Source organism: Mesoplodon densirostris, chromosome 12, assembly GCF_025265405.1.
Source record: "Mesoplodon densirostris isolate mMesDen1 chromosome 12, mMesDen1 primary haplotype, whole genome shotgun sequence".
NCBI classification, from domain to species: Eukaryota; Metazoa; Chordata; class Mammalia; order Artiodactyla; family Ziphiidae; genus Mesoplodon; species Mesoplodon densirostris.
This window is the reverse complement of record NC_082672.1, coordinates 60,909,008-60,934,226: the sequence shown is the minus strand read 5'-3', so window position 1 is coordinate 60,934,226 and position 25,219 is coordinate 60,909,008.

Below are 25,219 nucleotides of genomic sequence, written 5' to 3'. Positions count from 1 at the left end.
GAACAGATAGAGGCTATTCAGTCCAAGCTTGCTATAGCAAGGGAGCCAGCCACCATCACTTGCATTCAGTAGAGATTCAAAGGCAGGCAGGGGAGTAGGGAAGCTTTATAGTGGAAAAAAGGGAAAGCCTCAGATGTGCTCTGACTAGAGATTGTTGGCATGAGGAAACTGGAGGTTGGCTAACTAGAAATGAGCCATCTTGGATGATCGGTTTGGAGAGCATATCTGACTTTTTCTAGTTGATCCTGAGTTGAAAGGGTGGCAGAAAATAGGGGAACTGGCAGTTACTGAATGAATCCTGACTGTTCTGGGCCAATTGCTGCAGAGGTTTGGCTTCCCAAGATGGTTGCTCCAGAGTTTATGGATCAGGGTACTATCGTCTTGCCATTATCTCCTTGTATATGCAGACTCTCAACACTACCAAATTTCCCACAGTGTTAACATTTTTGCCAAACTATAGTATAATAGCACAACCAGGATATTGACACTGTTGCAATCTACTGATCTTATTCAGATTTCTCCAGTTTTATTTTTGTGTGTGTGTGTGTGTGTACATTTAGTTCTACACAATATTATCATGTGTGTAAGTTAATGTATCTACCACCACAGAAAAGATACTGAACAGGACAGTTTCATTACCACAAGGATCTCTTGTGTTGCCCTTTTATAATGACACCAACTTCTCTCTCATCTCTAATCCCTTGCAACCACTTATCGGTTCTTTGTTTGTAAAACTTTGTCATTTCAGAAATGTTATATAGTATAAATGGAATTATACAGTATGTGACCTTTTGGGATTGCTTTTTTCAGTCAGCTTAATTCTCTGGAGATTCCTTGTTTTCTTTTAAAACCATTTTAGTTACTCATATAATACATGAATAAATTCTTGTGCAACATTAAAATAGTAAAAATAAGTTTAAAGATTTCTTTAACTAAAAACACTCTCAAGTCTAGGCTCCCCCTTGAGATAATTATTTGTTTAGTCATTATCTTATTGAGGTCATATATGTATATATATCCCCCCCCCAAAAAATTTCTGGTACTATAAAAAAGCTACAGTGGACATCCTTGTACATGCCTCCTTGTTTGCATCTGCCAATTTTTCTCTATGTTTGACACCTAAAAGTGGGATTGTTGGGTAATAGCAAATGTACCCAAGTTTGAGTAGATATAGCCAAATTTTCCTTTAAATTTGATGTACCCATTTATATGCCTACTAGTGGTACCCCAAAATGACCATTCCCTCAGATTATCCAAAGTCTAATAGATATAGAACTTCAATTTTTTTTTTTTGGACAATCTTATGAGTGAAGAATGTATCTCATTTTTGTTTTAATTTATATTTCCCTGGTTACCAATGAGGGTAAGTATCTTTTAAAAAACATTTATTGTAGTTATTTACACTATTTTTAATTCCTGTTTTGTGGTGTTCTCTTCATGTTCTTGTTCCATTTTTATTTTAGGTTAGTTTTGTTTTTCTTCTTGATTTAGAAGAGTTTTTAAAAACTTTATCCAGTTTTTATTATTAAATAAAAAGTTATTTTATTCTGGATATAATCCACTGTTTGTTGTTTACACACACAGTTGCATTCTATAGCTAATTTCTTAACATTGCATATGTTAACTGACATTTTAAATTTGATGTTCACTTTATCACCTTATCTCTTTTTGTGTCTTTTTAAGGAAGGTTTTCCTACCTCTCATTTATAAACCTTCTGTTTTCTCAAAGTTTTGTGTTTCATAAACTTTGGGGTAGGTTTTTCCATATTCATGTTCTAGTTCAAGCCTACTCTGGTTAGGGTGTCTTCTTAGCTATGGTGTCTTCTTGATCTTTTCAGTTGAAGTATCTGTCTTGGTTTTGACCACCTCTAAGAGGTTACATATATTCATTGTCAAGATGAGCAAGTTACCTTATATTCCATGCCAGTCTCATTTCTGATTCACGTGGACAGCTCTGCTTTCAGAAAAGCCTGGTAACATTGAAAGTACATACAATTCCAAATACAGAATTTTAAAGATATAGGATATGTGAATAGTAAATTTTTTTTTATTTTTTTAAATTTTTTTTTTATTTTACAAATTTAATCAGTTATACATATACATATGTTCCCATATCCCCTCCCTTTTGCGTCTCCCTCCCACCCTCCCTATCCCACCCCTCCAGGCAGTCACAAAGAACCGAGCTGATCTCCCTGTGCTATGCGGCTGCTTCCCACTAGCTATCTACCTTACGTTTGGTAGTGTATATATGTCCATGCCGCTCTTTCACTTTGTCACAGCTTACCCTTCCCCCTCCCCATATCCTCAAGTCCATGCTCTAGTAGGTCTGTGTCTTTATTCCTGTCTTACCCCTATGTTCTTGATGACATTTTTTTCTTAAATTCCATATATATGTGTCAGCATACAGTATTTGTCTTTCTCTTTCTGACTTACTTCACTCTGTATGACAGACTCTAGGTCTATCCACCTCATTACAAATAGCTCAATTTCATTTCTTTTTATGGCTGAGTAATATTCCATTGTATATATGTGCCACATCTTCTTTATCCATTCATCCGATGATGGACACTTAGGTTGTTTCCATCTCCGGGCTATTGTAAATAGGGCTGCTATGAACATTTTGGTACATGTCTCTTTTTGAATTATGGTTTTCTCAGGGTATATGCCCAGTAGTGGGATTGCTGGGTCATATGGTAGTTCTATTTGTAGTTTTTTAAGGAACCTCCATACCGTTCTCCATAGTGGCTGTACCAATTCACATTCCCACCAGCAGTGCAAGAGTGTTCCCTTTTTTCCACACCCTCTCCAGCATTTATTGTTTCTAGATTTTTTGATGATGGCCATTCTGACTGGTGTGAGATGATATCTCATTGTAGTTTTGATTTGCATTTCTCTAATGAGTAAAGATGTTGAGCATCCTTTCATGTGTTTGTTGGCTGTCTGTATATCTTCTGTGGAGAAATGTCTATTTAGGTCTTCTGCCCATTTTTGGATTGGGTTGTTTGTTTTTTTGCTATTGAGCTGCATGAGCTGCTTATAAATTTTGGAGATTAATCCTTTGTCAGTTCATCAGACAAGACAGATGAACAAAGCCAAATATGATGATTCTACATATAGCTGATTTTGAGCTATCCCCTTAAAACCAACTTGCTATCTATTTTCTGTAGAAATGAAAGATTTCATGACTTTTACAGTAAATGTTACATAAAGAAAAATTTACCCCATGGTTCTTGGCCAAATATGTGGGGTCAGATGGAAAATCTTTAGCAGATCCCCAGAGTTTAGTAGTACGAAAGTTTTAGTTTACTAATAAAAGTTTAAATTTATTTAAAATTTCAAATAGATTGTGTTATTTGAAGAGATAGGATAATGGCAAAAAGGAATATAATAACCTTGAGATTTTTAAATATTAATTTTGGAAACACTTCACACTGAAATCATTCAATATAATAATTAGCTGATCCAGTTTTTCTTCCTAATGTATTTATTATTCTTTTTTTAAATTTAATTTTATTTATTTTTTATACAGCAGGTCCTTATTAGTTATCCATTTTATACATATTAGTGTATATATGTCAATCCCAGTTTCCCAATTCATCCCCCCCGACCCCCCACCACTTTCCCCCCTTGGTGTCCATACGTTTGTTCTCTACATCTGTGTCTCTTTTTATGCCCTGCAAACCGGTTCATCTATACCATTTTTCCAGGTTCCACATATATGCGTTGATGTACGATACTTGTTTTTCTCTTTCTGACTTACTTCACTCTGTATATGGCAGTCTCTAGATCCATCCACGTCTCTACAAATGACCCAATTTCATTCCTTTTTATGGCTGAGTAATATTCCATTGTATATACGTACCACATCTTCGTTATCTATTTGTCTGTTGATGGGCATTTAGGTTGCTTCCATGGCCAGACTATTGTAAACAGTGCTGCATTGAACATTGGGGTGCATGTGTCTTTTTGAATTATGGTTTTCTCTGGGTATATACCCAGTAGTGGGATTGCTGGGTCATATGGTAATTCTATTTTTAGTTTTTTAAGGAACCTCCATACTGTTCTCCATAGTGGCTGTATCAATTTACTTTCCTACCAATAGTGCAAGAGGGTTCCCTTTTCTCTACACTCTCTCCAGCATTTGTTGTTTGTAGATTTTCTGATGATGCCCATTCTAACTGGCGTGAGGTGATAACTCATTGTAGTTTTGATTTGCATTTCTCTAATAATTAGTGATGTTGAGCAGATTTTCATGTGCTTCTTGGCCATCTGTATGTCTTCTTTGGAGAAATGTCTATTTAGATCTTCCCATTCTTTGATTGGATTGTTTGTTTTTTTAATGTTGAGCTGCATGACCTGTTTATATATTTTGGAGATGAATCCTTTTTCCGTTGATTCGTTTGCAAATATTTTCTCCCATGATGAGTGTTGTCTTTTCATCTTGTTTATGGTTTCCTTTGCTGTGCAAAAGTTTTTAAGTTTCATTAGGTCCCATTTGTTTATTTTTGTTTTTATTTCCATTACTCTAGGTGGTGGATCAGAAAAGATCTTGCTGTGATTTATGTCAAAGAGTATTCTTCCTATGTTTTCCTCTAAGAGGTTTATATTGCCCGGTCTTTAAGGAACAGGGGGGAGCAGCTGAGAAGAGTGAAACAAAGAAGAAAGGAATGACAAGCTAGGGGTGTGTTATTAAGCTGACTTTCACTGTGAGTATTTAGGGCTCCATTCTGCTAGAGAATCTTGAGAAGCCCTGTAGAACATACCTCAGAATTATACATCTAAAGGATAAAAAAGGGGAACATTTATCCCTTTTTTTCCCATCTCCCATTGCTGAAGAGTTGCTTGAGCAATGCAGGTGTTAATTCCTGCATTTCCAAGTTTAGTTGAATAGATGCCAACATGGGGTCACAGCAAAGTTTGATTGCAGAAAGCAAGAGAGCAAGGCTGGCTTCATGTGTATTGATCTGTCAGTGTTTTGTGCAGCCACTGGGGCCAGTACCTTGAAGGTCCTAATGCTTTGTTTAATGCTGTGCTCTCACTGTTCTGAAATTCATAATTACTTCTGAACAAGAGACCTCATGTTTTCATTTTCTACTGGGCTTTGCGGATTATCTAGCCAGTCTTGCTAGAGGCACACAGTAGCCCTGAAGTGAGGGGCTGCAGGGTCATACCTGAAGGCAGCTGGCTGCCACAGCAAAAGTTGGAGTAAAAAAGTTAGCTAGGAGGATGTGAAGTGAGGCCTAAGAGGTATCCAATACATATTTTATGTAGTGTATCTATACCTAAGTGTCTGTGTTGCTACTCATGGTGTATTAAGCAGTGATGATCCAGCAAAGACTGCAGAGGGAAGTACAAAGTTTGTTCTTCCAAATCTATCCAGGGTATGTAAGCCTGGGGCCTCTCTGCTTAGAGCAGTCCCTGAGGGCAACTCTGCAGGCTAGATTCAGTCCTGATGACTACAGTGTGCTGGTCATTCCAATTAAATATAAGAATGAGGTCACAAGATTTTTTAATAAGCTGTCATTCCCCTGTACCTCCCAATTTTGACTTGCAGCGCTTATCTCAACATCTGCTTGAGAGAGTCCACCAGTGTGGGGAAGCCTGTTCAGACTGGTAGGCTGGAAAGAACGCCACTCTTCTTTGCCTGTTTTCTCTCCTCCAATGTGGTGATTGCTGCTTCAACCCTGGGCTTTGAGGAAAGAAGGGAAGTGCATCAACAGGAAGTGACTTAAGCTGTTTCCCAGTAAATATGTCCTTCCTATAACATCTTCCTCCTACCTCATGCACATTATAAGGGACCTAAAGGAAAAGGTGAAAAGGGGTCTCTGTGTGGGTGTATAATCTGAAGGGCTCTATCTTCTATCCTATAATATTTTTACTGGGCAAACAATCTTGTGAGCTTTTAAATATCCAGGAACTGGAAGTGTTTTGATTGGTTCTAAGGTAAATTTTTAGTTTTTTAGAATCCATAGAAGAAAAGACTAGAAGGAACAAAGCAAAAGGAAAATATTTTCTTTTCTTTTTAAGTGAGAATTGCCCCACAAGTTAGAGATATGTCAAATATTATTTCTGTTTTATGGTCAGGAGAACTAACCTAATGCAGAGAGGGATACTAACTTCTTCTATTAGAGCCATCTAGCAAGCTAAATATGAGCATGAACTCTGCTTGGTATTTTGCTCAATGACTTGGCAATGTTATTTTTAGAATCTCAATTTATACTGGAAATCTAAAGACAGTCATTATCACTTCCTTACTTTTCTCCTCAATTTTTTTAAAGTGTTCGGTTATGAAGAAATGGGAATGACAAATGATAATTGTTTAGGCCTAAAGAACAATGGATACCAAAAGTTTCTTTTTCAGTCAAAAGAGTGAAACATTTGGTCAGATTATGGAAATAGTTGTCATTGAAATGTTTGTTTTGTAAATGTCTCTAGTTGTTTACATGTATTCGGGTTAAAAGTAAATCACTGTGAAGAGAAAGGTCAAAGGATTTAATAAGATTGTGTTCATGTTAATAGGTACAAACCATGTGTTTAGATACATACAGAGGGTGCAAATACAAATGTTTCTATGTGTGCAGACATATAAATAAAAATTGGAATGATTCAAGTATATGGATATGAGAGGTTATTATTTTTTTGTTTTTGTTGTTTCTTCTCCAGAGGCATACAGCTACACTCAGCTGAACACTGGATTTTTCTTTGTGTCACCACTGTAAATTAACTTATTGTGATGATTTCCAAGAAAACTGATGACAAATTATTTTTGAAAAATGTGGATACATTCATCATCATCAGCTGTGATCAGCTGCAGTGAAGATGTCCTTTGAAAATGAAGTGTTCTAAATTAAGATGCTTAAAAAGTACAAAAATCAAGTGAGCAAAACACTCAGCCTTTCAAAGTTGGTATGTGAATGTGTCCATTTTTAATGAGGAAAATGAGGTCAGCATCAGTTGGGGACTTTCAGAAGAACACAGTGTACTGTACCAAATAGTGACTTCTCAGGAGGCCACAGTGACACAGTTCTTCATCCTGCTGCCAGGTGACGCTTTGCGGCAGTAGGTGCAAGGCATGAAATGTTTGCTCCGGACCTGACTATTTAATTGTGCTGCTGACCCTGGTAACTGATTATATTAGAAGTGTGAAAATAAACTTATTTTACAAATGTCTAAATTATCTCTATATAACTATCCTTAAACAAGTCTTATTCTTCACTTTTGGTGAGAAGCTTCTGTGCTTAGAGAATGCATCTTAAGACTGGATAAAAGTCTCATGGTTTCCAGAATGCACTAACCTCTTTCATTATAACTGGTGCCTCATGCCTTATAAATACTCAGCTTTGAATATAAATAAAGCAGTATTAAAAATAAAACTCGGGCTTCCCTGGTGGCGCAGTGGTTGAGAGTCCGCCTGCCGATGCAGGGGACGCGGGTTCGTGCCCCGGTCTGGGAGGATCCCACGTGCCGCGGCGCGGCTGGGCCCATGAGCCATGGCCGCTGAGCCTGCGCGCCTGGAGCCTGTGCTCCGCGGCGGGAGGGGCCACAGCGGTGAGAGGCCCACGTACCGCAAAATAAATAAATAAATAAATAAATAAATGAAACTCTTTTGTTGCCAGTAGAGTGCTTTTTACTTTGGAATAGTCAGAATAGAAGGAATTTGAAGGTGATGAATAGAGGAAGTATCTTATAGCATTAGTTTAACATATGGTAAACACATACTTAAAATCATTTTTTGAAAAGAAGAACCTCCTATAGCACTTTTTTTCTTTAGAGTAAGTATATTTTTTGCCCATTTCCTCCCCTCAAGGACCATTATCATCATTCTTAAAATGGTCAACTTTCTGATTACTTTTTTTTTAATTTTAATTTTTTAATTTTTAATTTTTTTTCACTTTCCGCATGATGTAATTTGGTGCTTTTTTCTTTGTTATTATAATGACCTGACTTCAAAATCACTCTCAGATTAATTTTCAGACAGGAAGTCTCCAAAACTAGTGCAGGTGGCGTACATCAGGTCCAAAATCATTTTAAATGTTGGACTTTTACCACTGCAAATTAAAATCTCCAAATTGTGTAAATGTGTAAATGTGTTCTTCAAATATGAAACACCTATCAGAAATATGAGTCAGTGTTAGTGTTTAGATTTTTTCAAGAGATAGCATCTAAAAGATGTGATCATTTTGCAATCTCTGGATAAAGGACAGTTTTTTTCATTGTCAACCTTTCCGTGTCTTCATGTTGGGCATCTAGGTACTACAGAGATTAACAAAACAGTTTAATTTTTGGATGTATCTTGATTGTACTGATATTTATGAAGCTCTGTAGTTTATGAAGAAAATTCCAAAGGGGGGCATATTTAGTGGTAATTATTAAATTTTCCATGTAAAACTTATTATGACAGTATAAAGAAATCAGAGTAGTATAAATCCTAGATAGTGAATTAGTTTCATAGTGTTTGCAAAGGGAAATGTTTTTGTTGAATGTTAATTGATAGGATCATATTTCTTAGGGTAGTTCTTACTGAAAATTCACACTATACCAGCAGTAAAATCAAATAGAGGTTGGACAAGAGCCGTGGCTTCAAGGAGATTTTAGTTCAATGAATGACAGAAAATTCTAATTCAAGAGGAATGCACAGAAATAAAGGATGCTTATTGAAGTTACTGAAAACAGTATAAATATATTAGAATAGAAGAGGAGTTCAATAAAGTACTGACAAATCCCTATGTTATACCACTTAAAATATACGTTTTCAAGGGCTTCCCTGGTGGCGCAGTGGTTGAGAGTCCTCCTGCCGATGCAGGGGATGCGGGTTCGTGCCCCGGTCTGGGAAGATCCCACATGCCGCGGAGTGGCTGGGCCCGTGAGCCATGGCCGCTGGGCCTGCACGTCCGGAGCCTGTGCTCCGCAACGGGAGAGGCCACAGCAGTGAGAGGCCCGCATACCGCAAAAAAAAAAAAAAAAAAAAAAAAAAAAAAAATATATATATATATATATATGTTTTCAAGAATATATAATGTTATGGACATATGTTCACCATTTATAATTGGGAATAAGCATAGAATATAACCTAATTTTATATGAAATAATTGTAAAATATGTATTTAAAATATTTTAAAGAATTTCTACCAAATATTAAAAACAATGATTTCTGGATAGTGGGATTATGAATATTTTTTTTCTCTTTCTGTACTCTGAAAAGTTTCTTCAATACTTGTATTATTTTTATAATGTGAAAAATGCATTTTACTTTAAAACAGAAACTTACATAAAGATCATATAATAGTATTAATTTATGTTAAAAAGTGTTTACATAAACACTTTATTATCAGTATATTTTAGGAAACGAATGAAAAATCAGGTTCTTTCCAATATTACTGATTATTATCTCCCCATTGCTCCCAAACCCAGGGCTAAATTTTTCATGGTGCAATATCTAACTCATTCTATTTCTTTTTTTAAAAAAATTAATTAATTTATTTTTGGCTACATTGGGTCTTCGTTGGGGTGCGCGGGCTTCTCATTGCGGTGGCTTCTCTTGTTGTGGAGCATAGGCTCTAGGCACATGGGCTTCAGTAGTTGTGGTACGTGGGCTCAGTAGTTGTGGCTTGTGGGCTCTAGAGCGCAGGCTTAGTAGTTGTGGCGCATGGGCTTAGTTGCTCCTCAGCATGTGGGATCTTCCTGGACCAGGGCTGGAACCCATGTCCCCCACATTGGCAGGCGGGTTCTTAACCACTGCACCACCAGGGAAGCCCTAACTCATTCTATTTTCTATAATCAGACTTTAAAAAAACTCTATAGTTGTAATAAACTTGATTGTTTTGAAAAGTAAATACCTTGTACCTAGTCTTAGATGAAAGCATAATTTTGTCTTCGTCATAAGCACTGCTTTATAATATATAGGTGAAGAAGAAAAGATAGGCATGAATAAATGTGGCTAAAGAAATCCCATTACACAGTGGCTTCTAGGCTTGGTTTTGTGACTGATTGATATCATTTACTGAACACTTATTGTGCGTCAGGCATTGTGATAATAGCATTTTAAATACTTAATATCTTGATTCATATAAAACACTCATGTGCTCAGTATTATTATTTCCATTTTACAGACAAGTAGCTGAGGCTCAGAAAGCTAATGGTTTATCCAAAGTCACACAACTAGTTAATTGCAAAGGTGGGATCTGAAATTATCTTTTTTAAATTTAAAATCTATTCTCTCCTGTCTAAATATAAATCAATTTGTTATTTGACCATACAGACAAATTACTTTCTGGGATTCAGTTATTTTCTCATCTTTAAATTGCAGGACCTCTGCAAGATTGGAGGGGGGTCAAAGTTTTCCTGATAAAGAGCTACTTTTAATATTTCCAAAATCTTATGTTTGTATTTGGGACCAAACAAGAAAGGGCCCAAGATGCTGAAGGTGGAAACAGCTTGGAAATTGAAGAGATGTACCTTGTAAATTGCTGGTAGATGGGAATTGACTGTGTCTGGGACTTCTCGGTTCTCCAAGGGACTATATAACAATAATAGTTTGTGATTCTAAATGTAAATTTTTCTGGCCAAATTATATGCTAATTAGCCTTATAATTAAAAGATATGTGTAAGGTCAGTTTTTTTTGTTGTTTTTAAAAATTTATTTATTTATTTATTTATTTTTGGTTCCCTTGGGTCTTTGTTGCTGTGCGTGGGCTTTCTCTAGTTGCCGTGAGTGGGGGCTACTCTTTTTTGTGGTGCGCGGGCTTCTCATTGTGGTGGCTTCTCTTGTTGCGGAGCATGGGCTCTAGGCACGCGGGCTTCAGTAGTTGTGGCACGTGGGCTCAGTATTTGTGGCTCGCGGGCTCTAGATCACAGGCTCAGTAGTTGTGGCTCGTGGGCTTAGGTGCTCCGCGGCATGTGGGATCTTCCCGGACTAGGGCTAGAGCCGGTGCCCCCTGCCAGGCAGATTCTTAACTACTGCACCACCAGGGAAGCCCCTGTAAGGTCAGTTTTAAAGGGAGTCTATAAATAGGATATAACAGTAATGTGAAAGATTTTGTTACAGCTGGGTAAGGGCAGAATGGCTTATTTGTTACAAAAAGACCAATAACAAAGCAAACAGTTGTCAGGTTAGAAAACAGTTCATCGCAGTGAAATAAAGAAATGCAATGAAAGGAGAAATAGTAGAATCTCATGATGGGAGCATGGACTCTATATTTGAAAATATTTTGCTGAGAGCACTCTGTTACCAGATACGGATGAAGTGAGTGACCTCACGGGGCTTTTCTAATTTCTGTGATTCCATAACAGAGCCCTCTGAAGGCACCTTGCTTATGACACTTCTGGATTTACATTTTACCACATAATGAACTGCTGAATGATTTTGGTTGGAACAGTTTCCCTGTTATTGCACGAGTCATCTCATTATTGAATGGAACAACCCCTATATGCTCCACAAAGCTCAAAACTGGAAATTGACTGTAATGATTTTCTAAGTTCATTCCATAATCAGTGGTGCTTCATATTCATATCCATAAATATGAAAGTTCTTGGTGATTCCACATGTGACCAATATTATATGCCATTGAAATTATGTAATTTATTTTTGTAATATACAAAAAATGACAAGAATGATATAGAAACCATGGAGTGCAGATTTCCTTTTTATTAGTACTTTCCGTCCCCCCACCTCAGTCTCAATACAGCACCCAGTTTAGGACAAAGACAAAATGAAAGTGTATCTTGAATATGCATCACAGGTTCCAAAAATGAAAAGAAATTGGATTTGGATAGCACTTACTCAATAGACAGATATGATACATGGTAAGAAGGTGCACTGTCTGCCCTGTGATAGATTAAACTACTTTGTAGGAAAATTACTGTGAGCCAGTCACCACCACCACCGTGGCTAAATCTTTAATAAAATTCTCTTCCATATTCAGGAGTGAGGTATAAAGTACACAATAAGCAAAGTGAAGTAGAGTGCCATTTATCAAACAGCGTCCAGGTCTGTAATCTTCTGTTTTATCCTTTCTTTGTACTTTATTTGTCTTTATTGTTGCAAGGAGGGATATTTACCCAGAGCAGTGGGAATGAAGCCCTGATAAACTTCCTCTTTCCCCTCTTTCCCTCTCTCTTATTCCTTCTTGTCAGTCTTGTCAGTATAATTTGTTTATTTCCTTCTTGGTGGTCTCTTGCTTGTTTGGCATTCTTTTCTCTCTTCCCTTTTTCTGCCTTTCTCTGCAGTGTGCATTCAGGCTATGGGAAATGACACCAAAGCTACAGAGAAATGCAATGGGAATGCTAACAGCTACCATGAAGGACCGTCCAGGATGTATTCGGTAATGACTTTGAATGATTTTTGGCAAGATACCAGTCTTAAAATGTTGTAGCCTGCCCCTGGGTGGCAGTGCACAGCCAGTCCTGATGCCAACAAAAGAATTTTCAGAGTAAAGATTTTATATGTGTGTGTGTATGTATGATATATATAGGATATATGTGTTCATGTGTGTATGTACATGTGATATTTATGTGTATGATTTATGTGTGTATGATATATATGTGTATATACTAAATAAGTATATGTGTCTACATGTGATGTGTATATATGTGTGTATAGGATATATATGTGTGTGTATATGTATGTACATTAGTGTATATATATATATGCTACATGTTTATCCATCTTCCCCCAAACTAACAAATTTAAAAGTGACTTTCTCTTTGAAAGACACAAACTCTCAATCTAACTTATCCCATGTTTCTTAGGTACAGTAATGATAATATTGCTAAAAATAACTTGTGTCTTTTAAAACATCTTATGCTAATATGGTTCTGGATATCCTAACTATGTGATGATATCTGAATTGTCTTTAAAATCACGCAGCTGTGAGTACAGATGCAGTGGAAGAGTTCAAAGGATAGTGTGAGTGTGGATGGAGGTGCTTTGTGGCCCTTAGTCTGCACAATGCCAGTCGATGTGGTAGTCTTGGGGGTAAATTATTTTTAGTACTATTATAACCTTTTTTATTGTTTGAATAGCAGTTTTATGACAAAACATTTATATTCAGACCGCCTTTGTTCTTGACTGAAAGAAAGCAATCATGGAGAGTGATAAGGCAACAATGGTAATGATAACTGCATTTATAAAGACATACAGAATTTAAATCAGTGTGCTAAAATAGACTGACAGTACTTCTCTGCCTGAACCTGGAGCAGAGATGGGCATGGCAGAGATGTCTTTGCTATTTAGGGGCAGATGACAGTGTGTGTGTGTGTGTGTGTGTGTGTGTGTGTGTGTGTGTTCCTTTGTCATTGTTTCTTCCTTTTAGTTAAATGTACTTGGTATATAGATGTAGGGGTAGCAATAGCAAACACAGAAATAGTCTATGTTCAGATTGACTATTATCATAATTTTGTCAGAGCATGATACAATGCAACTGCACTTCTGAATAAACTATTCAACTCAAGTATTAGTTCTTAGAAAAATTGTGATTATTTGCTTCTATCTAACATTCGTCTATTTCTCTATCTCATGAGAATCTACCTCTCATGAAATATTTTTTTTTTGGGGGGGGGTAGGAGTTTTTTATTTATTTATTTATTTATTTTTGCTGTATTGGGTCTTTGCCTCTGTGCAAGGGCTTTCTCCAGTTGTGGCAAGTGGGGGCCACTCTTCATCGCGGTGCGCGGGCCTCTCACCATCGTGGCCTCTCTTGTTGCGGAGCACAGGCTCCAGATGCGCAGGCTCAGTAGTTGTGGCTCACGGGCCCAGTTGCTCTGTGGCATGTGGGATCTTCCCAGACCAGGGCTCGAACCCGTGTCCCCTGCATTAGCAGGCAGATTCTCAACCACTGCACCACCAGGGAAGCCCGTCTCATGAAATATTGATAATTCACTCTGTGAAAGAGAGGAGTATGGGGAGGGACCCCATATCTCAAAACAAAATTCAGCAGCAAGAGGTCATTCTGTCTACTCGATACCAATGTTTCCCATATGTGTTTACAGTTTCTTCAATTTTCCTTGTTCCTAATGTTCCAACCATAAGTAAAATCTAAGCTTCTTCTGGTCCAATTACATTCCTTTGTTTTTTATTTTTAAATATTTTGTAGCATTAAAATAATGGATGTAACAATAAAAAGGGTTGACATTGTGCAATTGCCTTGTGCTGTACATAAAACTAAAACTATACAATGTGGGATAGAAATAGTATCTTCTCTTCACAGGGTATCCCTAAGGTCTCTTAAAATCAGCCATACATTGCCAAAGTCTATTATTTTGTCTTCCTTTGCCCCTTCTCTTCTTCAGCAAAGTTAATAACTTCTACATGAAAGGAAAAATCAATTTATTTATGTCCCACCTTGATTCAGAAAGAAATTAACATGGCTTACAAAGATATATAACATAAATTTAGAACGAAGTGAGGGCAATGAAGCCAAGGAAAAACCAGAGAAGGGAAGGACAGTGCATGGAGTGTAACTATGGCACTGAATGCACATTGTGAAGCCCTATGAACTGGCTAGATGTGGGCCGCACATTTAGTCCTCAGCTTTCTAACAACCAACACAAAGATGGAAACAATTATTCCAAGATGCCCGGAGCCAGAATCAAGAGAATAAACTGATTCTTTAGGAGATTATTGCAGTTGCATAGTGCACCTGCAACTATTCCAGGTACACAGGCTCATGGGGAGTTTATCTCCTGGATCTTCTCAGACAGAACATTGTATAATTCAGGGAAATATGTCCCTTAACCATAGCCTATGGTCAACACACACATCAGTGTGATGAAAACTAGTTATATGCTGTGTAGCATTTTGGTAAAGCAAGTCAGTGGAAACAATTCCAAGGTTGTTTGTTCATTCAGTAGTCATCCTGTGTGTCATTTGGCACTGTAGCAAATGGAAAATGGTTGTGAGCAAAACATATATCCCTTGTCCTCATCAAACTTAGAATCTTTCCCCGACAATTGTCACTGAAAAATTAGTTATATGTGTGTGATGAGAAGCCCTGCATGTGGTCAGTAGAAGGTTCCGGTTATGTCTGGTGGTCTAACCTAATCCAGGGATAGATGGTTACAAAGACTAAAGAAATACTGGGACTCCAAAAAATTTGGGCAGCTCTGTAAAAATGACATTTCTATGAATACAGCTTTTAATTTGTGACAAGTGGTTGTGGGTTCAAGATTGTACTTCCTGATAAGAGTCTGAAAAGTGCTTTTATTCTGTGTTGCCAGTTGAGAGCAAAGCCATGTCTCAGGGATCGTTTGACCTCTGACTAGAAAGACAATACAAATTGAATGTCATATTTAGCCATATTCTATTTGCTCATAAGGAGGAAAAGAGAAAGAAATGTTTATATATGCATTTTGGCTGCTTAATTCTTCCATTTTGAGTCCCTTTTCTTTTGCAATATGCATAGCATTTTCTCCAAGCTTTATTTTTTGAGTATGACTCACCTGCTAACCTGTGTCTTTAGAATTTTTAAACACAGTTTCTATCAACAGTCACTTTTAACAGCATGTTTCATAAAATAAATTTCTTAGAAGGCATAGTTATATACCAGGAAAATGCATGCATCTATTTGGAAAATAGCATTTTGTGACATAGAGGAAATAGTTTATTTTTTCATTAATAATATAATTGGACTGTAAATGCTCCTGTTGTGTTCTGCTTAGCTTGTTATTAATAGTATTCAGCATAGTTTCAATTTAAAACTGGGAGATACAACATATCAGGCAATCTATCTTTTCAATTCTGTGTGTCTCTAAGAATGGCCTTGTTTTTCCAGATCCATAATTAGTTCCCTTCAGATGGTTTGTTTGTTCCCCTTTTGGAACTGTTTGTGAAAACAGTGGGGAGGGAGGAGAAATATGTCTAGTAAAAGGATTATGAATCCAAATTATGATAAAAATGATGGGGAAAAAGAAACCCTAGCAGATTCTGGCTTCTTGGTAAGATAGAAAGAATATCTAGACATTAGTAACCATTTTTGGATAATCAGGTACACAACTTATCAGGAAGACAATCGTCATTTAGCATGAGTCCCTTTACCAGCACGGAAGGGATCTGGCAGCTTCACCCAGAAAGGCAGTCCCCAAGTCTATTTTGATTAGCAGCCTTCCTTTCCTGCCTTACCTAAACACACAGGCCCTGCAGCCACATTAAGCGTCCCCCTTCTTTTTGCTATTTTCTCCTATCTTCTTTGATATAAAGTGATGGAATAAAGAAGTTATGTATTATATATGTGTATATAATATATATTGATTTGAGTTTAGAGAGGTTTAGAGGAGTGATGTGTGGGATAACAGAACTTATCTCCTACACACTGCCATATTAGAGGAACCAGGATTTTCTTCTTTGAAGTGGATATGTCTATAAGGAATGGGGATAGGAGATAGGTAACAGTTCCAGATCTTTTCTGGATAATCCAGAAATCTCATGACCTTTAGAATATTCCTAGAAAAAATTCTTCATGCTGCTCTCCATCTCCACCTCACCAAGTCCAACCAACCACAGCTTAAACTGTATGAGAAACACAGGGAATATGTCCGCCTTTCCTCCCTCTCAAAGAAATATAAGCCACAGAAATATTAACATTCTTTTTTCCACCTTACAGACTGATTCTGGGAGAGCCAACTAATTTGGCTCTGCTTGCCCCTTGAAAAAAAAAGATACTTTTGCCTTGGGCCATTCTAGTTAATGTTTATTCTTAAATTTATGTCTTTCTTGGGGCTTAAAAACAGTGGAATAAAAGTTCATCCAAGTTTTTTGGAAATGCATTTAGACTAGAGATGGGCATGAAGAATATTAAGCAAAAATATAAAACTCACACTGTTGTTTTTCAACATCTATTGGATGTAGCTGCTATCAATTCTCCATGGGCCTTTGGTTTCTTAGCTTTCATAAAACTATTGTGTATAATGGGCAAATGGACTCCACAGCTACCTGAAGCTTATATCAACTCTTAAAAATGACAAATGGCCCTACTCTATGGCATAATGTAGTTTCTTTGAACATTAGGGATTCTTGTCTAAACATGTACAATTACTTATACTGCAGAACTAAGTAGATTTTCTTCTAGTGGCAGGTTCCTTTCAGGTACGTAATGACAGAAAAATAGATTTGTTCCTTCAGATCCTTTTGTTTCCTCTATAGCTCTCTTGGGAAAAGCTCTTTTGCACAATGGAATGCGTTCCTACTAGACTCCTTTGAGGAAGACTTAAGTGTTAACCATATTAGGACACTGAGAAATGATAAACTTAAGTTAGGCATAAAAAAATAAAATGAGAAATAAAAAGAAAGGAAAAGGAACTAAGAAAGTAGTAAGGAGAGAAGGAAGAAAAAGAAGAAATTGCTCCCAATCTATTGTATGTCCAAAAAGATAAATTTCTCCATGGACATAACGCTTCAGTTTTTGAGAAGGGAGATGATCTTAGAAATAATGAAAGATTTGTCTTTCAGGTAAGAAATGCTGCCTTACCATGTAGGATTTAGTAATTTTTTATTCAAAATAAGACGTTCACAGAATAAGAAATGATTACGAACAACATTACTCTAAGGAAGAAAAGCTGTCTTTTTTTTTTTTTTTTTGAGAAGTAGCAGTAGTTGTTACTTTTTAACATCCTTTTCTTCCTTAAAGAATATGGTCGTGAAGATGTAGTGGATAAGTTGCACGGATAAGTGTTGAGTGCAAGAATTTCTTCTTACCGCTTTTTTTTTTTTTTTAAAGATGATAGAAGTTTCATTTGGTAGCCAGAAAATGCTACATTGAAAAGTTTAATCCCAATAGTTTTGCAAGATTAATTTGTCCACTGCCTGTAATTCACTGGCAGCGCCAATTCTGGGTAGCTGTGTGGTATGGATTGATAATGACAGTACTCTGCTGTGGCTCTCAAAAAAGTCACACTACTCCACAAAGATTTTACATAGTAAACTGTTCACCTTTTTCCTAAGTAAGATGTTTAGGGAGAGGTACTAATGGTTATGAGAGGATAGGTAAAATTTTGGTAATATACACTCACTGATGTTTAACTCAAACAGAATTCTAATCATAGAATCTTAGAACTGGCAATATTCTTAAAGGTCTTTGACTCTCACCCCTATGTTGTAGGGATGAGCAAATGAGGCTTAAAGTGGAATTTCCAAGACTCCAAGTTATTGGAAGACTAAATAGTAGAGATCATGTTTTAAATATTAAACTTTGCTCCCTTTTCTTTCTGGGTTTTGGGCTCTTTAGTGATATGTTCCCCTCTCCCCCCACTTATATATTACTTTATTGGGTTTAGGTTGAGTAAATACATAAAGGTCATAATTTCCTTATACACGAAATTATTCTCTGACCACTTCTATAATTAATTTTTTGAGTATTTGTCTAATGTATAATGTTTTCTCAGGAGGCAATTCCTAAAAATGAACTTTTGTTTATTTTTGCATATTTAAGGTTACAGAATTGTAGAGATGAAAATGAATCTCTAATATATCACTCAGTTCAACTCTCTTATTTTATAAATGAAGAATCTGAGGCCCAGAGAGATTTCATCTCTTGAACCAGGTTCACAGCTGGTAATGACCGAGTGGAGACTAAAATGCCAGGTCTCAGAACTCAGTCCATTGCCCCTTCTGCATTACATTCATTCCACTACTTATATTTTATAAAAAAAATAAATTATGAAATATTTTAAACATGAAGAAAGATACAAAGGAGAGAGAAAAGAGAATAATATAACTAATACCCATTAATCCTACACTAGGGTCTTTAAAATCATAATGTTTTGCTTTATTTGCTTCAGACTATTTTGTCTCCTCACTTTAAAGAGGAAAGCAGATACGATTTAGCCCTCTGTATATCCCTCCCCCTCTCTCCTCCTAGTTTTCTTTTTACCTGCAATTTTACAACTTTTGTTCAGAAAAATTTCAAACATGGAAAAGTTGAAAGAATCTTACGGTGATCACCATATAACTGCCATCTAGATGCGACTATTGACATTTTACTATTGCTTTATCCGACATATATCCATCTAGCTATTCCTACATTCTTCATTTTTTTTGATCCTTTCAAATGAAAGTACAGACATCAGTACATTTTCCCCTGAACACCTACCATGCATATCATTAACTAGTGTTCAATACTTGTTTACATTTTTTCTTTTGGTGTAAAATTTACATAGAATGAAAGGCACAGTTCTTAAGTGTACTTTCATTGAGTTTTGACAGTTGCAGCTATCTGTGTAACCAACCATCCCCATGACCATGCTTTAGAACACTATCATCACCCCAGAAAATTCCCTCATATCCTTTCTCAGTCAGTCTCTGCCCCAAGCAACTTTGAAACAGATACCATTCTGATATTTTCCACCATAGATTAGTTTTACCTGTTCTAGAATGGAATATAAATGGAGTCACACAGTATGTCCTGTTTTGTGTAAAACTTTTTTACTCAGCATAATGTTTTTGGGATGTATCCATACTGTTGGGTGTATCAATAGTAGTCCCTGTTTATTGCCAAGTAGTATTCCATTGTATGGATGAATCTTGGTTTGTTTATACACTCCCCTTTTTACAGAATATAGGCTTTCTATTTTGTGTCTATTATAAGTAAAGCTGCTATGGTGGCCACTCCAGCCTTGTTGTACTTACTGTTTCAGTGATATATCTTTTGTCATCCATTTAATTTTAAGCTATCTGTGTCTTAATATCTAAAATACATCTCATATAGAAAGCATAGACTTGTGTCTTGCTTTTAAACAAATCCATCCTGACAATCTCTGCTGTCTAATTGGAATTATTATTATTATTATTATTATTTTTTGCGGTACGTGGGCCTCTCACTGTTGTGGCCTCTCCCGTTGCGGAGCACAGGCTCTGGACGCCCAGGCTCAGCGGCCATGGCTTACGGGCCCAGCCACTCCGCAGCATATGGGATCTTCCCAGACCGGGGCACGAACCCGTGTCCCCTGCATCGGCAGGCGGACTCTCAACCACTGCGCCACCAGGGAAGCCCTAATTGGAATTATTAATCTGCTTACCTTTAATATAATTCATCATGTCTTTGGATTTAGGTTGTTAAAAATTTTGTTTTCTATTTCTCCTCTGATCTTCATTCCTCTGTTCCTCTCTTGCTGTCTTATTTTGGACTCTAGAAATGTTTTCAGAATTCCATTTATATATGTGTATACACACACACACACACACACATATTTTTAATGGTTACTATAGGGATTACAATATACATCATTAATTTTTCACAGTTTAATTAGGGTTAATACTGTATTACTTTAAGTAAAATGTAGAAATTTTGCAGCTGTGTAAACTCATTTACTACTTTCCACTTTATATGTATACATAAAATGTGTGTAATTGTTTTGCCTTATACTATTCAATTTCTAAAGCAGGAAAAATTTGATGCAAATCATTTTTGAAAACTCAATTTTGTTTAAAGAAAGTGGAGACTAAGAATACATTATGGGTGAAATGATATAAATAAAATAAAAATTAAAACTATGAAGTAGAAAATTTTTAAACCTATAATAATAAAAAGATAAGAAAATATTTAGTCAAAAATTGTGGGAAAATTTTGAATGAAATTAGAGACAAAAACATTTTTAAGTTTATAATCTTAATTCTAATATGTTTTAAAAATGCAAAAGATACAGGACAGAATCTTTTTTGACTAACTGATTTGTTGAAAAGATAATCAGATATCAAAAGAATGTTTTCAGAATCTGCATCAAGTTTCTTGTTTTCTAGCAAGGACTGAAACCAGGACTGAAACCAGGAGGAAAATCAAGCTAGCTATGCAGTTATTTGGCCAATGGTTTTGTAGCTGTGTAGTCAGACAGGAGCACAGAAAGGTCTTTGTCCTCTGGGAACTCTGAGACTGATGATGGCTATTCTATGACCAGCTCAGTTAGTAAAACTAAAATTAACTGGGCAGTAGTACTTTAGTTATGTTGGTAGGGAAACAGCAGTGGGTTCAGCCACTTTATTCAACTCTTCTTGTGAAGTCAGAAGTTGACTGGCCTTGTGTGGAAAAATCAATAAGGCATTTATAAACCGTCATGAAAGAAAAGATGCTTGAAAGGGGAATATGTTGGTTACATGGAGAGATGACCCTGTGTGAAGGCGGGAAGGCTTGGAGTAAGCGGATTAAGCAGCAGTGACTACAGGGAACACACGCCAGTATTTCTGATTTATGTTAGCGTTCATGTAGTGAGCACTATCTTGAGAATAGCAGTGCTTTAAAAACCCTATTGACGAAGCCCCGCACACACATGGTGGTGTCGGGAAGTTGCTGGATTGTACTGCGCTGAAGGATTCTGTTTGGGGGTAGCTGGTGATCCTTTTATTTCTTAAGGGATGCCTGGTCTAGTCTTTATAGTTTGGGTGGATTGTATTTTGGTTCAAACTTTCTGCTCACACATAAGGTGATCAGTGACTTTTTCTGTTTAAAATCACTGCTCAGCCAAATTCATTGATGTCTAAGTTCTAGATTTTGAGTGTTTAGCCCTCTTCCTCTCTTCTTCCTCACTGCCCTCACTTCCACATGATTATTTAGGGTGAGTATACTTGTCATGGACATACTAGGTTATCAAATATATGACAAGACTCATTTTAACTTTGGTTAAAATTTGGTTAATATTTTAACTAATCTGCATTTGTACAACACTTTTATACCCTGAAAATTTGATTTTCTTAATCCCAATGAAATAAATTATTATTGGCTTCAGAAATATGATATAGTATAAAGGAATATAGGTGTACAGCTGTTTCATGAATGCATGCTGCTCTATTGAAGAATGTTTAGAATTATAGGAATTGAGTATATTTTCTCAAAGTACAAACATGTTGGTATGAGACACTGTGCAAGTGGATGGGCCTTTAGGCTAAATCTGCCCCTCAAAGCTTTCTTGTTGTATCTTAAATGATTTTCACTGCCAAAGCTGCTTTTTAATTTGTAAATGTGAAATGGGCTGGATCAAAGTCTTAGAAGATTCAAGGAATCTAATCCAATTTGATGTAGAACAAAACACAATTTAAAATCTAAATAATTCCCAAACTTAAGAAGCTGCTTTCTGATGTACTTTCTTTTCCAATCATCACAAAGTGAGACTCCTGCTGTAATTCTCTGTTCCCAAGATAGGCATCTCTTCTATGCATCTCTTTGGCAACCTTAAAAAAATTACCCTTACATTGGTTCATTTGATTTAGTGGTCTGGAAATTTGAAAATGAGGTTGTCTGTTAAAAGTGATCCCATGCAGTGTCTTTGGCAGCATGGGGTGTTCTGGAGCAGGGAGCAACAATGGCAGGAAGCCCCCTCAAAGAGCAGTGGTGCTGACATGATTGGGCAGAGCAGCAAAGGCTGATTTCCTTTCACTGAAGCTCTCCTGCCCCAGGCGTCTCCCTCTGACTGTCACCCCATTAATGCACAACAATTGCTAGGCAGTCTTCAAGTCATCACCTTCTGAAAAACAACAGATGGGTTAACTGGATTGAGGTCACTCAGTGAGTCAGGAGCAGAGCCGGGGTTAAGTCCTCAGTCTCTTCATACCCAACCTGGTACACTACCAAATATATAGGCTGTGGCTCCATCAGCATTTCTAATGTTTGGGGAACAAGCTCATTAAAACAGCTCTAAACTGATTAAATAAGGTTTAGAACCCGTTTCTTTCCCTTTCCTCCTTCCTTTCCTTGTTTCCTCCCTCCCTCCCTTTCTCCCTTTTTAAATTTCTTTTTAAAAAGAGCCTGAATTTATCATGTGCCACTTACTGTTCAAATGTGCAAGGATCCGCCCTAATTATACTGCGTACCTCTCTGTGTAGCCTCCTTATTATGATAATCTTCCCACATCTCATCACATTTTATGTAAAATCTGAAATTAAAACGTTACAAGGTTTACCCTGAGTTTTAGGCAAGGAGAAAAAATTTTTTTTTCTTAAATGACTATTCAGATTCCATATGAGTTGCCACATTTAAATAGCAGCTACTCGTTGATTATTTGTGGGGGAGAAGGGAAATCACCTTTAATTGATATTTGCACACAAGAAACGAAGTTACTGTATGTGACAAGTTCAAGCTATAGAATTTACAACCAAGGTTTTACCCAAAGGCTCTTGAAAGATAGCAGAGTTAGCCACAGAGTTAAATACCTCCTTCTGACCAATTGCCAAAATGAATTCCATTAAAAAAATGGAATTTTATAAACAATTTGGAAAGATGGATAATGGACTTGATTGTGAATGACAGCCTTTCAAAACAGCGGTTTTAGTCTTTTTTTTAAAAAAATTGTTTGTTTCTGGACCTGGACTTGATAAAGTTTAGCAATGTTTCAAGCGTTCTCCCCAGAAACATGCATATGTGCTCATTATATACAATTTTAATACAATTTTAGGTAGTTCTTGAACTCCCTTAAAGCTCATTCAAAACAATAGGTTAAGAACTCTTATACTTAATAAGAACACTTAGAAAAAAATCTAGATTAAAAATTTTTAAATGAAATATTTTTAAATAATATTGGACTTTAAGGATTTTTAGCTAGACCATAGACCTCTGACTCACTTTCTCATATATCACCTTACTAGTCATTAAAGCTACCAACTCTCACTTTTGAATCCCCAATCCTCTTATGCTGTTGCTTTGTACAACAGTGCTCTTAATTAATTAGTATCATCATAGAATTAAGCAGTGATAGGAATTGTGAGAAATCATTTTGAGTTTATAATGTAACCCTTGGCCATTAGATTAGGACAAATTTAAATCATTCTAAAAAATGAAATTAGTATTAAAAATTTCCAAAGAAAATTCTACACCTATACTCAATAATGTCAATACTTAATACTTTCCTGTAAGATAAAGAATTTTTTCTTCATATCTGACCTAAATTCTTCATACTTCAGATTAAATAGTTATTTTCTTATCATCACTGGGAATTGAACACAGGTGGTCAACATCTTCTGTGTAATACTGCTCAGAGAGGCACCTTATTTTTTTAATCAGCTAAAATATGTAGATAATAGGTTGTTTTGATTGTATATTTAGTCTTGATCAGCTCCTGAAAGATTTTGCTGTGATTTAAACTCTTTGAATTTCAGCTTATGAACCAGAGTTTCTTTGGAACAAGCAAAACATGTTAAAATAGCAATTACTCTCATAATTGCAAATAGCTGAAAGCTCCTGGATTTTTGATGCTTTTATTCTAGGTTTGATTTTCAATGTTTTTGATTGCTTCCCTCAAATTTCTTTTCATTTTCTTGTAGTTTTGTTTTTTTAAACCATGTTGATAGTTTTAAGCTCATCAGGAAAAAAAATGGAAAAGTCAGTTGGCGGATGAAATAGGAAGGAAGCAAAAGAGATTTTCCAATCTCTTAAGATGCCGTATCCTTTTGAAAGAACTCCGTTCAGATAAGAGAATTTTCCTGATCACTTTATGTTTATTTTCAATTAATATGTTAATTAAACTTGCTTGTGGATTCTTCCAAACTCAACCTCAGTTATAGTTAAAGGAGCTGAGCTTTCACCAATGAAAGCAATCAATTTGGTTTTGGCTCCCCACTCTACCTCTTTCCTCTCTAAAAATGGCTGGAAGAAGTTTTTCGTATTTGATATTCTTGTTACTAAGCCACTGATCCTATCAAGTGTTCAAATACAAAATATTCCTCAGTGGAAACTGTGTTCTCAATGTGTCCGAAGGTTATTCAAGGTGGCATATGCTCTGTTCAAAGGGTTTCTCTCCATCCTTTTCTGTTTCCTAATCATGACCTTATATATTGAATTCATGTCCTTAAGTACAACTCCTTTTCCTTGAGACAGTGTGTTTTTAATTCAAGGAGATTTTAAAATTGCTTTAGCAAGATCTTAATTAAAAAGGGAATTCTCTAAATCATTTCTGTGCATTTCTCTTCTCATAATTTATTTTAACATTTCTTTTTTGTTGTTTTTTTTTTTTATTTTAACACTTCATAGGCAGTGATGACACAAGACCACAGTCTCACAAACACACATGATACACATAATGCAACAATATTAGAAATCAATAGTGTGTGTTTTATTGTATACGCTACCTGAAATGTACAATAGGGTGACTTACATAAATCATTTATTCCCAGTCATGATTGATGACCTCATAACTCACGAGTGACGGGGCAAAGCAGAGCCCCAAACGAGTTATGAAATGCCATCAATAACAAGTGGAAACAAATGATTTATCCAGTGTCACAGCCCATTGTATGTTCAGTTTATGCAAC